Source organism: Malania oleifera, chromosome 7, assembly GCF_029873635.1.
Source record: "Malania oleifera isolate guangnan ecotype guangnan chromosome 7, ASM2987363v1, whole genome shotgun sequence".
Taxonomy (NCBI): Eukaryota; Viridiplantae; Streptophyta; class Magnoliopsida; order Santalales; family Ximeniaceae; genus Malania; species Malania oleifera.
The window spans coordinates 101,063,971-101,076,406 of NC_080423.1; the positions used below are offsets into that span (position 1 = coordinate 101,063,971).

Here is a 12,436-nt window from a genome sequence, read left to right on the forward strand (position 1 = left end):
AATTATGTCAAAATTAAAAGGAATGATAAATGGCTTCATCGAGAGTATAAGCTTTGCATGGCGTCCTCAAGAGTCAGTTGGTCAAAATATGTTTAACTTGTGTTCTGAGTACTTTTGGAATGTATAAAATATATAATTTAACACACTAGAGTTGTCTTCTTTAGTTTCCAAAATTACTGCCAAAATCCTCACGAGGCATATAGGCATCTCTTCTCAAAAGATATTTCATTTTATTTTATGGAGTCAAGCTCCTTGTCAAATACTTCTATGATATGTGCGTCTATGAAGGTCAGTATGCAAAACGAATGAACTATGTAGGAGTTGCGAAAAAACAATTTATCGTGCAATTAAAAATAGTTTAAATTTGTGTTAAAGACCAAACATTGTGGGATGGAGGTCTTTCCTAATACTAAAAGAAGATAAAAGTTTTGAACTTATTATATATCCAAGGTCGGAATAAGTTGAAACGATTTGAGTTTTTCTCACTTTTAGAATAGTGGGTCCTAATATTTATATGTTACTATAAGAGACACTTCTAACCAAACTCTCTCTCTCTCTCTCTCTCTCTCTCTCTCTCTCTCTCTCTCTCTCACACACACACACACACACACACACACACACACATGTTTGTGTTGAAATTGAGGAAGACTCCCCTCCCATCTACCCATTATTTATTTATTATAACAATAATTTTAATTACATTATTATTTTAATTATAAGATCACTATTGTTGTTATTGCAATTGCTTTTGTTGTTTTATGCACAAATAAGAAAACCTTTATTATTATTATTATTATTATTATTATTATTATAGTGTTAGTGCTAGTATTTGTCGCTACCACTATTGTTGTTATATGGTGATATTCAATTGATGGAAAATCCAAATAATAATAATAATAATAATAATAAAAATAATAATAATAATAATAAGCTTTTACTTTATTATTGTTGCAGTTGTCATTGTTATTACTTATTAAAAACTCTCAAAAATAAAGATACTCTAGAGCTCACAATAAATGAACCGTAAGCTCAAACAAACAAAGATGGTGACAAACCTCATCAAAGAAAATAACAACCAATCAAAGCAATTTCTACGCTACTTTTTTTTTAATTTCTCGTGATGGAGGATTGTGCTTTCTCAATTAAGATGGACTAACAAGTGATTTTGTTCTATGTTAGTCGGAATAACACAAATTTTTACATGATTATCCACCTTAAAAATGGGATATTGAATTTCTTGTAAAGATTCTATCCCTATACAATAACTATTTTATTTTCCATCCCATTCCATTTCAAAGAAGAACTTGAGGAGAAAGAAGATGTAGCACTCCTGAGCAATAGAACGAAGCCCAATTTGATGAAATCGAACAAGATAACACATTGAACAATAAGAGGAAAGCAGGCAGAGAATAAGAGCCCATGCCATCCCAAAGTTTTGATGCTTTTATATGGATCTAGCAATAAAATTGGACAATTGGTGCAAAAATTTCGTCCGAATATATCTACTTAAATACAGAGTTGATCCTATAAAGTTCCAAACTCGAGATGTCTGAGTTGACCACTCGCCTAAGAATGTTCATTTACTGCCTACGAACTTGCATTTATTACTCATAGTTCAGCCTGCTGTCTCATGTTGGCTCTCCTTTGTGAGCGAGTAGGAAGAAATTAATTCACAAGGCTTTGCATTCACTGAGTAGGTTCTAAATTCCAAAACTTGTTCATTTGCAGACAACACAGAGAACAGCTACCATTTGAACCAGAGCAATATTTTTCCCGTTGCAACCGACCTCCCAGGGTGAATCTCTGAGGCAGAAAATATAATCCCAAATATTCAAATATCATGTAAACACCATGCATCTCAATTTCAGGGCATGTATTTCAATAATTAGAGCAATATTCTAGAGAACATGAGCTTGAGTAGGAATATTATGAATTGTGCTACAAAAACATGCAAAATCGAAGAGATCATTCTTGGCAGATTTACTTCCACGCAACTCTTCAAATGCTGAATTTTCCGTTTGAAGTAGTCTGAGGCAGAAAATATAATCCCAAATATTCAAATATCATGTAAACACCATGCATCTCAATTTCAGGGCATGTATTTCAATAATTAGAGCAATATTCTAGAGAACGTGAGCTTGAGTAGGAATATTATGAATTGTGCTACAAAAACATGCAAAATCGAAGAGATCATTCTTGGCAGATTTACTTCCACGCAACTCTTCAAATGCTGAATTTTCCGTTTGAAGTAGTCTGAGGCAGAAAATATAATCCCAAATATTCAAATATCATGTAAACACCATGCATCTCAATTTCAGGGCATGTATTTCAATAATTAGAGCAATATTCTAGAGAACATGAGCTTGAGTAGGAATATTATGAATTGTGCTCCAAAAACATGCAAAATCGAAGAGATCATTCTTGGCAGATTTACTTCCACGCAACTCTTCAAATGCTGAATTTTCCGTTTGAAGTAGTCAAAAACATATAACTGGAGCTGAAGTCCAAGCATGGAGCCAACAAGGAATAATATCCCCTGCAAAGCTGTTTTGTTCTGCAGCATTATATTACAACCTCACATTCGAAGAATTTGAGCGTTAACGTAGTGATCTGTCCAATGGACTATCCATAAAGTCCAGAACATTTTGCATTGGCACCTTCTTTCTAAATTAAAGCCCCATTGATTCCCTGGCCCACAGTAGTACAAGGCAAAATCTTCGGTTATTCATGCCGCAAATGGTGCCTTGTACAGTTTTGGGTTTAATGCAAAGCTTCCCCAACCATGGAACAATATCATTCCATGCAAAATCATTTTAGTTCTGCAATATCTAAACTTCACCGAGCCTCGGTTCTAATACTTCACTCTCTTTATGCAGCCCAGAACCCTTTTCCCTGTCGCCCGCTTTGTAAATTAGAGTCATTGATGTCCTGGCCCACATTAGGCCATGGCTAGATCCTTGTTACTATTGTCACTGAGACCTCTCATGAAGCACGGGCACTCAGATACAAAATTGCCTGCAAAGTAAATGAGTTCGTAGTTAATACTACTGTCAGCAGTACTGGAAGGTTAAAACAAAAACAGACAGGAAACAAGATGAAACCAATATAATGCAATACAAAAAGATATGATGCAACTTGTTATGAACGTATTTTCCCCACATGGTGTTATGCATGTGATGAACAAGACGATGCAATTCAAATTTGATGCAGCTTGCCATGAAAGTATTTTGCCCACATATGGGGCATGCATGTGATATCCAACAAACAAAATATAAATGTTTTAAGGGAAATCAATGCAGGAAAAAAATTTAATTGGGCTGAGAAACTAATATATAAAAACCAACTATAACCAATTTGACTAGAGCAGTTCATCCCATACCCATGAATATAAGAAAGCAGAGAAGACACCCAATTGGCTGGGAGGAAAGTTTCAGATCCTCAAGAACTTATTCCAGGCCATGGGTCCATCTTTTTTTATGAGACAAGTAAAATTCAAATGTCCAAGGGAAAACAAAAGCAGAAAACAGTTGAACTAGGCTGAGAAGCTAACATATAAAAACCAGCTGTAATCATTTGACTTGAGCAGTTCATCCCCATGCTGGAATCAAGAAGAAAGTAGAGAAGCCAACCAACTGGCTGGGGAGTGAGAGTTTCTGCACATCAAAAACTATTTCTAGGCCATAGGGTCCATCTTTTATAATTTAACCTCCATGACCTTGAAGCATTTCTTGTTATGTTTTTACAGTATATTAAACTGCCTCTTGAACCCAAACTACAGCCAATCAGCTTCTTGACATATCCTCTCTCATTTCGTTTCTCAACTCGACTGAGTTGGCCCATACTGAAGCTGAAGCAAATATGTTCAACAATAGAACATTGGCTGAGGTTCATTCTTTCCAACTCAATCAACACCTGCACAATTCTGTTTCCAGCTCCAATGTCACCATGTTTATTGCAAGCACCCAAAAGTGCCTTACAAAGAAGAGATTTTGATTGAAATGGAGCTTTCTTTATTAAATCCTCTGCTTCATCCACCCTTTTAAATCAACCTGTGATATCAACCCTGAAGGCATAATGATTCATTGTCACTACCACACCGTATTCACTTTCACGGACTCAAAATACTGCCAACCTTCCTTCACAAGCCCAGCATGACTGCATGCAGTAAAACCCCAATAAAAGTGACACCATCTGGTGCCAGACCAGCTCCTTTCATCTCCTTGAACAGCTCAACAGATTTCTTCCCAAGCCCATAATGAGCATACCCAACCATCATTCCCCTCCAAGACACTACATTATGATCTTTTGTTTCATCAAACAACTTACATGCTTCTATAATGCTTCCACAGTTACATATTTATGAGGGAAGAAACAACATGTAAATGAAACTTGAACCCAGTTCTGAAAATGCAGGCATGGAACTCCTTGCCCATTTCCAGTGCTGCTAAGCCAGCACAAGCTGAAAGACAGCTAGACAAGATGGACTCATCAACAGGGAAAATGTATGCACTTTGAACTTCTGTAAAAACCTTTTGGATCCATGCTGAAATCATGGTACTCCAAGGGGCAATGTATTGCTCATTCATGGATAAGAATACCATGTATGCACTGTGGATTTTCTGTTTACTTTGATGCATACAAATTGATCAGTGCGCTTCAAACAAATGGATGAAGCTTCAAACCCTAACTTAATGACACAACCATGAATTTCTTTTCCTTTATCAAGTGGAACAAATTTGGATAACAGTGACTAAGGTATATTGGCTTGGTTTTGTGGACTCTGGAGATAAAAGCATAACAAGAAATAGCCTTAATGTTGTGCAAATTAATGCGCAGCGGGAAAAAAAAAAAATTGATTGTGCAATGCAGCAACTAACAATGAATAATACAAAAAAAAATCACACAAATAATAAGGAAAGCAAATAAATAATGACACAAGAATTAACATGGTTCGGTAATGTGCCTACGTTCACGAGAGCAAGTGGCAGCTGAAATTCACTATCTATCAAAACTAGGGTTACAACATTATATATATGCTAACCGTACATATGCAGAGGGATTAGAAAGTTCCCTAAATACCCCTGTATCAATCCTCGGAGGATTTGCCTCCAAATCCCCAACTTATTGATCTTCCCAATTCAAATTTCAAAAATAGTGCCGAACAAAAACCGTCAACGGTTTCAGACAAAACGTCAATGGTTTCTTCCTAAGCCTGAATCGTCGATCAAATCATTGACTATTTCTTCCTGCAGACTAACTTCCTTATTTTTTCCCTAGCATGCTTTCTCTGTACATGTGTTCTACTCAATATGAGTGACATACTACAACAATCTCCACCTTGGCGAATATTCACCCTTTAGGAGAAAAACGAAAACATAACCTACAGCTCCACCTAATATAATAGGTTAGGATACCTCCCATCCAGCAACTGGATATGTGGATCAAGAGTAAGCAATGCTTGAACTTGTCCATGGTAACAGACTTTGTCAACATGTCTGCTGCATTTTCAGAAGTGTGAACTTTCTTAAGCAATATTTCACCAGAAGAGACCAATTCCCTGATCTTGTGAAACCTCACATCTATGTGCTTGGTTTTCGCATGATACACCTGGTTTTTCGCCAAATAAATGGCACTCTGGCTATCAAAATGCAGCTAAACTCTACCTTATTGAATACCTAGCTCCTTGATCAATCCTATAAGTCACAACGCTTCCTTGGCAGTCTCAGCTACTGCCTTGTACTTCAATTCAGTTGTAGATAGTGCAATTAGAGACTGAACCATGGACCTCCAACAAATAGGTCCTCCCACAAGGGTGAATACATACCATGCGGTAGACCTCCTGTCATTTAAGTCCCCTGCATAGTCTGTATCCACATACTCCACCACTAAAGGAATACCCTGTTGCCTGCTGAACATGATGTCATAGTCTGTAGTACCCTCAAGTATCTGAAAATCTACTTGACTGCATCCCAATGTTGTCGACTTGAATTTTAAAGAAACTTGCTCACCACCCACAGCTTGTGCCAAGTCTGGTATTGTACAAACCGTAGCATACATCAAGCACCTCATTGCACTGGCATATGGGACCTTTGACATGTTATGAACTTTATCATCTGACTTCAGACACTGGGTGGTAGACAATCTAAAATGATTCGCCAACAGTGTATTCACTGGTTTTGCATTATCCATGCTATACCTCTCCAACACCTTCTCAACATAACTACGTTGAGAAAACCACAATCTCCTAAAAGCTCTGTCCCTACGAACCTCAATCCCAAGAATCCTCTTGGCCGCACCCAAATCTTTTAAGTCAAATTCTTGACTCAACTGAGTTTTCAACTTGTTGACCTCAGTCATACTCTTCGCAACAATTAACATGTCATTCACATAAAGCAATAAAAAAAATGAATAAACCATCATCAAGGCTCTTCACATAAACGTAACAATCATACTCACATTTCCTGTAGCCAATTCAGATCATGTAGGAGTCAAACCGCTTGTACCATTGCTTCGGAGACTGCTTTAGCCTGTAAAGTGATTTCCTCAATTTACAGACCAAGTGTTCCCACCTACTAGGTAGATTGAACCCTTCTGGTTGTACCATATAAATCAACTCCTCCAAATCACCATGCAAAAACACTGTCTTTATGTCCATCTACTCCAAATGCATATCGAAATGCGCTACGAATCCCAACATTGCCCTGATGGAAGTGTTTCTGACCATAAGAGAGAATATCTCATCATAATCAATCCCTTTCCTCTGTGAGTAACCCTTTGCTACCAAACGAGCTTTGAATTTTTCTCCTTCCTTTTACTGATACTGCTTGTTTCTTCCTATATGCCCATTTGCACCCTATCGCTCTCTTCCCCTCTCGAAGCTCCACTAACTCCCACGGTTGGTTCTTATGCAAAGACTTCATCTCCTCCACCATAACACCCATCCATCTACTTTTCTCTTGACTATGTACCGTCTCTTGAAAAGTAGTAGGATTCCCGCTACTAGTAATGAGTGCATAAGAAATTAGATCATCAAATCCATACTTAGGCGATGACCTGATAGTGCATCTGGGCCTGTCTGTAGCTATAATGTGATACTGTTGGTCTCCTGAGCTAAAACTCCCTACATTCTGAACTTTTTCATCTCTGCCATGAGTCTTTAACTCCACCTGCACCACATGCTCATTGTTGCTACAATTTTTTGGCACCTGTTTCTCTTCTTCTTCCTGAGTACGTTGCAACATGATTTTCTCATCAAAAACTATATCTCTACTAATCACCACCTTATTTGCTTTCAGATCCCACAGCTTGAACCCACCCCTTCCTAATACCCCAAAAAATGCACTATCTAGACTTTACATCATACTTCGATCTCTCCTCACTAGAAATGTGTACATAGGCTAGACATCCAAACACTCTCAAATCAGAGTAGTCTACCGCGTTGCCTGTCCACACCTTTTCTGTAACTTTCTCATCAAGTACAGCCCTTGGTGATCTGTTAATCAAGAAACATGTCATATTTACTGTCTCTGCCCAAAAGTTTTTTGCAAGCCTTGTATTTACTTTCTTGCGTACTGTGAAATGTCTCCTAATGCCATGCTACTCGCACAACTCCATGAACCTCGAATCAGTGTACTTAGTACCATTGTCGGACTTGAGGCATTTGATCTTCCTCTCGGTCTGGTTTTACACTTCAGCTTTGTGTGTGGCTGTCATGAACTGCACCCTTTTCTGTTTCTCAAGTACCCAATACTTGCAAAAATTCAACTTGCATGTTTTGACACCCTTCAAAAGATTCTCTTATGAAGCTCCATCATCCCACGCTCACTTATATGCCCTAACTGTATATGCCACAAAATAGTACTATCCAATTGAGACTCTGTAGCTGCAGATCCACCTATAACTGTGGTACCTAACAGTGTATATATATTCCCTAGTAATTTTTGCCCTTTCATCCAGTTAGGACTCCTTTCTCACCTTCATTACCCCACTTGTAGACTTGTAACTAAACTCATTACAGTCTAAAGTGCCCAATGAAATCAGATTCTTCCTTAACTCCGATATATGCCTAACATCACATAACGTTCCCACAACACCATCAAACATTTTAATTCTAATATTCCATATTCCGACAATTTTGCATGAAGCATCATTTCCCATCAGAACAGAATCAGAATTTACCAACCTGTAAGTGGGGAACCAATATTTGTTGGGCGTCATGTGATAAGAGGGCGTCAAATCTAAGATCCAAGAATCCGTGAGACAATCTGAACCGGATGAAACCGAAATCATATCACCATCACCGCTCTATGAGTCTCCTTCTTCCACTATATTTGCATATTTTGATGAATCCTCTTTATTTTCTGCATTCCCCTTCTTCCTCTCTAGAAAATATAGTTTTATGTGCCCCTTTTTCCCGCACTTAAAACACCATACGTCTTTCCTCTTCCTGGAATTGGTCCGAGCTTTATTGCTACCCGGTTCGCTCCGAAGCTTGCTTCTCCCACGTTACTGGTTACTCTTCACCACAAGCCCTTCACCTTGTGAACTCTCATCGCTGGCTTTCTTTCTCTGATGAAAACCCAAAAGAGCACTCGTGATATTCTATAATTTTGGAGTTTTTTTGTTAGAATTGTAACCAAATTTTCATACGTAGGAGACGTAGATAAGGAATTTAACAGCATCTATGCTTTGTCTTCATCTTCGAACTTCACATCAACCCGCTTCAGATCACTGATGATCTCATTGAACACGTTGATGTGTTGATTCAGATCCGAACCCTCTAACATCTTAAGCCCATATAGTTTCTGCTTAAGATACAACTTGTTCATCAATGACTTGGACATTTACTGACTCTTTAGTTTTAGTCAAACTGCCACCAGCGATTCCTCATCCTTGACGTGATACATCACGTCATCAGCCAGACAAAGTCTGATAGTCACTACAGCCTTCGCTTCCAATTCTTTCAAACTCATGTCGTCCATGCCTTCCAGCTGTCTTCCATATTGATGCCTTCACCATATCATACTGCACTAAACCTTCCTCTACCAAAGTCCGAAATTTCTCGATCCATCGAACTTGACAATATCCAACTTCGCAAAAGAAATTCTAGGCATTGTAACCAATTGCTCTGATACCAATTTTTTGTGCAAATTAATGCGTAGCAGAAAAAAAAAAATCAAATTGTGCAATGTAGCAATTAATGATGAACAATATGAAAAACAATCACACAAATAATAAGGAAAGCAATTAAACAATGCCACAAGAATTATCGGGGTTCGACAATGTGCCTATGTCCACGGGAGGAAGTGGCAGCTAAAATTCACTATCTATTAAAACCAGGATTACAACATTGTATATATGTTAACCCTACATGTACAGAGGGATTAGAAAGTTCCCTAAATATCCCTGTATCAATCTTCAGAGGATTTGCCTTTGAATCCCTAACCTATTGATCTTTCCAATTCAAAATTCAAAAACAGCGCCGAACAAAACCGTCAATGGTTTCTTATTGAGACTGAAACCGTTGATGATTTTAGACAAAATGTCGATGGTTTTTTCCTGAGCTTGAACCGTCGATGTAACCGTTGACTGTTTCTTCCTGCAAACCAGCTTCCTCGCTTTTCCACACCATGCTTTCTTTGCATATATGTTTCACTCAATATGAGCCACATACTACAACACTTAAAACTTCCTCAAACTGCTGGGATTCATTGTAGCCAGAAAATAACAGTTGTCCAAGACAACTCATTCCATACTTGCATACCATTAAACACCATTCTTGCATCATCAACTTCACATTTTACATACATCCAAAGAAGAGCATTTTCAATGAATAAGTTAGAGTCTGAATCATCAAGTCTTTTAATAATACAATAATGAAGAGGCATGCCTGCTCTTAAGTTTTAACAAATAAAGATTTGTACAAGCTCAAACAATAGAGCTCAATGTGGTGGGACTCAGAGTAAGACCCAGATTCTCCATTTCAAGGAACAATTTTATGGCCATTTCATCATTTGAATTGGAAACCAAATTATTAAGCATAGCACTGATCCTTACCTTTCATCTCAAGAAAGCTTTTATAAACATCATAAACCACCCCAAAGCAGCCATATATGTCAAGAAGCATACTCCCCAAAAAAAAAAATGAATCCAACACAAACCTATATTTAACAAAACTGCAATTTACTTGGGTGCGAACATCCAGTCTCAAAAATTGAACATAAACAAAACACAGTTGCATGGATAAATGGGTCGGGTTTATTACCTTCGCCCTTCGGAAATAAATTCAAGATAAAAATTTAGGTCACATTTTTGCATCCCCAATATGGTGAAACCCAGATAAAAAAGCACACCATGCCACATTATCCTCCGCTTCTACATTTTTGAACACTCTAAAGGCATCATCCAAGCAGCAATTTTGCAGAGGTGTCAACTAGTGCTCCACCAACAATAACATCATTTTCAAAGCCAACCTTCATAATTGAGCCATATATAGATCTTCCAAACTCAAACTTCAAAATATTAGCACATAATCAAATAATAATTGAATCATATAACTGAGACAGTTTGGCCACATATTAGCAAGCACTATCTGATGAAACAACTTAACAAAACTCTCTGCATCAGAAGCTTGCTTGTAACTGCCAAGCAAATGTATTCCACAAGGCTTCAGTTCTCCCCCATAATGGAATTCCATAAAAAAATTTACGTGCACTTTCAGTGTCCTCTGCCTCGGCATACAGTTCCAAGAATAGAAGCATTACAAAAGCTGCACAACCCTAATCAACATTTCACTATTCGACCATGAAAAAGCTCACCCATTATAAAATGGGACAAAATTCTGCATGGCTTGAGTGCCAACGTGAAATCAAATTCATACGGCCGCGACCCAGACTTACACATAAGAGTAAACATGCTTAAACCCACGTCATAATGACCATCATGCACATACGAAGGGATCACACTTGTCCATGAAACCAAATTTGATTGCCGCATTGTGTCAAACACGAGACGAGAATCCACCAAATTGCCGCAAGTCAAGTGTAACATCACAATATTGTTGTGTATGAACATGTCTTGATACAAACCTGTTTTGCACAGATCGAGTGTAGTGACCTGCCATGATTTACTTCTCGTGTATTACCCAAATAATGATGCAAGAGCAAAACACAATCTTGGGAGCCGAACCCACCATTTTCTTGCACTTGGGAGAAGCTCCCGCCGCAGATTGATCTCTGTACGAGTTGGGTTCTGCTTGAATAGATAAATTGACTCGTGAAATTTGAGTTTAAAGAGTATCATCCCCACCGATTGGGATTCGGCGGGAGTTAACTCGGAAAAATCATGCGCGAGAAAATTCATTTTGTTGCCTCCGGCCTCAGGAACGTTTAGTCCCGTCGTGCAATTCAACCTTCGATGCGGAGGGGAAAAAAAAGTCATGGTGGACGGAGCAACAAAAGTGCCAACGAAGAAGGAAAGAAAGAGAGAGAAACATCAGCTAGCAAGAAATAATCTCCCGAGGGAATCCATTCTGCTCATTTTTATTTTTTTTTCCTTTCTTTCATTGTGAAATAGTGTAAAATTAGAAAAATTTTATTTTATAATGGCAGTGTCCTTTATATTTGAATTTATGTATATTTTTTTAAAAATCTAATATAAAATTATATAGACTTTTAACTAAATTCAAATTTAAGATTCAAAAATAATATTTTTAAAGACAGTATTTAGAAAATAAAAAAAAATTAATAAAAATTTAAAGTTTAGTCTAATTTTCAAGTTGGATGGTAAATTTTTGTGTGTTTTAAAATTTGTAAGTTACTTTTATTAGCAAAATATGCAACGGTAACTATTTTAAAGGAATATTATTGACACTTTAAAAAATACTATTAATAGCATATATTTATTTTTATATGTGTTTAATAATAATTTTATTTATTTATTTTTATAATAAAATGACAGACTTGTCTCTTTTTTTCACTTGTAAATACGAAAGTTAAAAGATAAATTTATAATTTAATACATGACAAATAAATATGAATTCTATAAATAATGTTTGAAAATCTAATAAGATTTTTTTATTTAATAAAATTAAAATAATATTTTTTAAATTAATAATTTAATATTCACAAAAAATGAAAATTATATTCTTGAATAAATACAAGTAGTGAATCGAAACTGAAACCCTAATACGCAAGCAATAAATTTGAATAATTTTTATACATCAAAATTTTATTGGATTATGTTAAATCTTCACAATTCCAATTTTTTCGGCTAATAAAATAGGAATTAAAGGCACCGAATTGTGGCAGCCCAGCCCAACCAACAAAATGGTTTAATACCCATAAATAATGAATTTATAATTTGACATGATTTGGATTTGAGTAGGTGGGCAGAGCTTGAACCCGAATCCGAATCCGAGTCCAAACCTAAGCCCGGA

At 36.9% G+C, this 12,436-nt stretch overlaps 1 long non-coding RNA gene across 1 annotated transcript; it reads right to left on the bottom strand.

Annotated features, from left to right (window-relative positions):
• Positions 1-1,333: 1,333 nt before the first annotated feature.
• Positions 1,334-11,571, bottom strand: LOC131159683 (uncharacterized). The gene is made up of 2 exons (XR_009137852.1): positions 10,265-11,571; positions 1,334-3,015 (listed from the first exon to the last, which is right to left on the bottom strand). It is a non-coding gene; the product is annotated as an uncharacterized LOC131159683 (long non-coding RNA).
• Between the last annotated feature and the right edge of the window lie 865 nt (positions 11,572-12,436).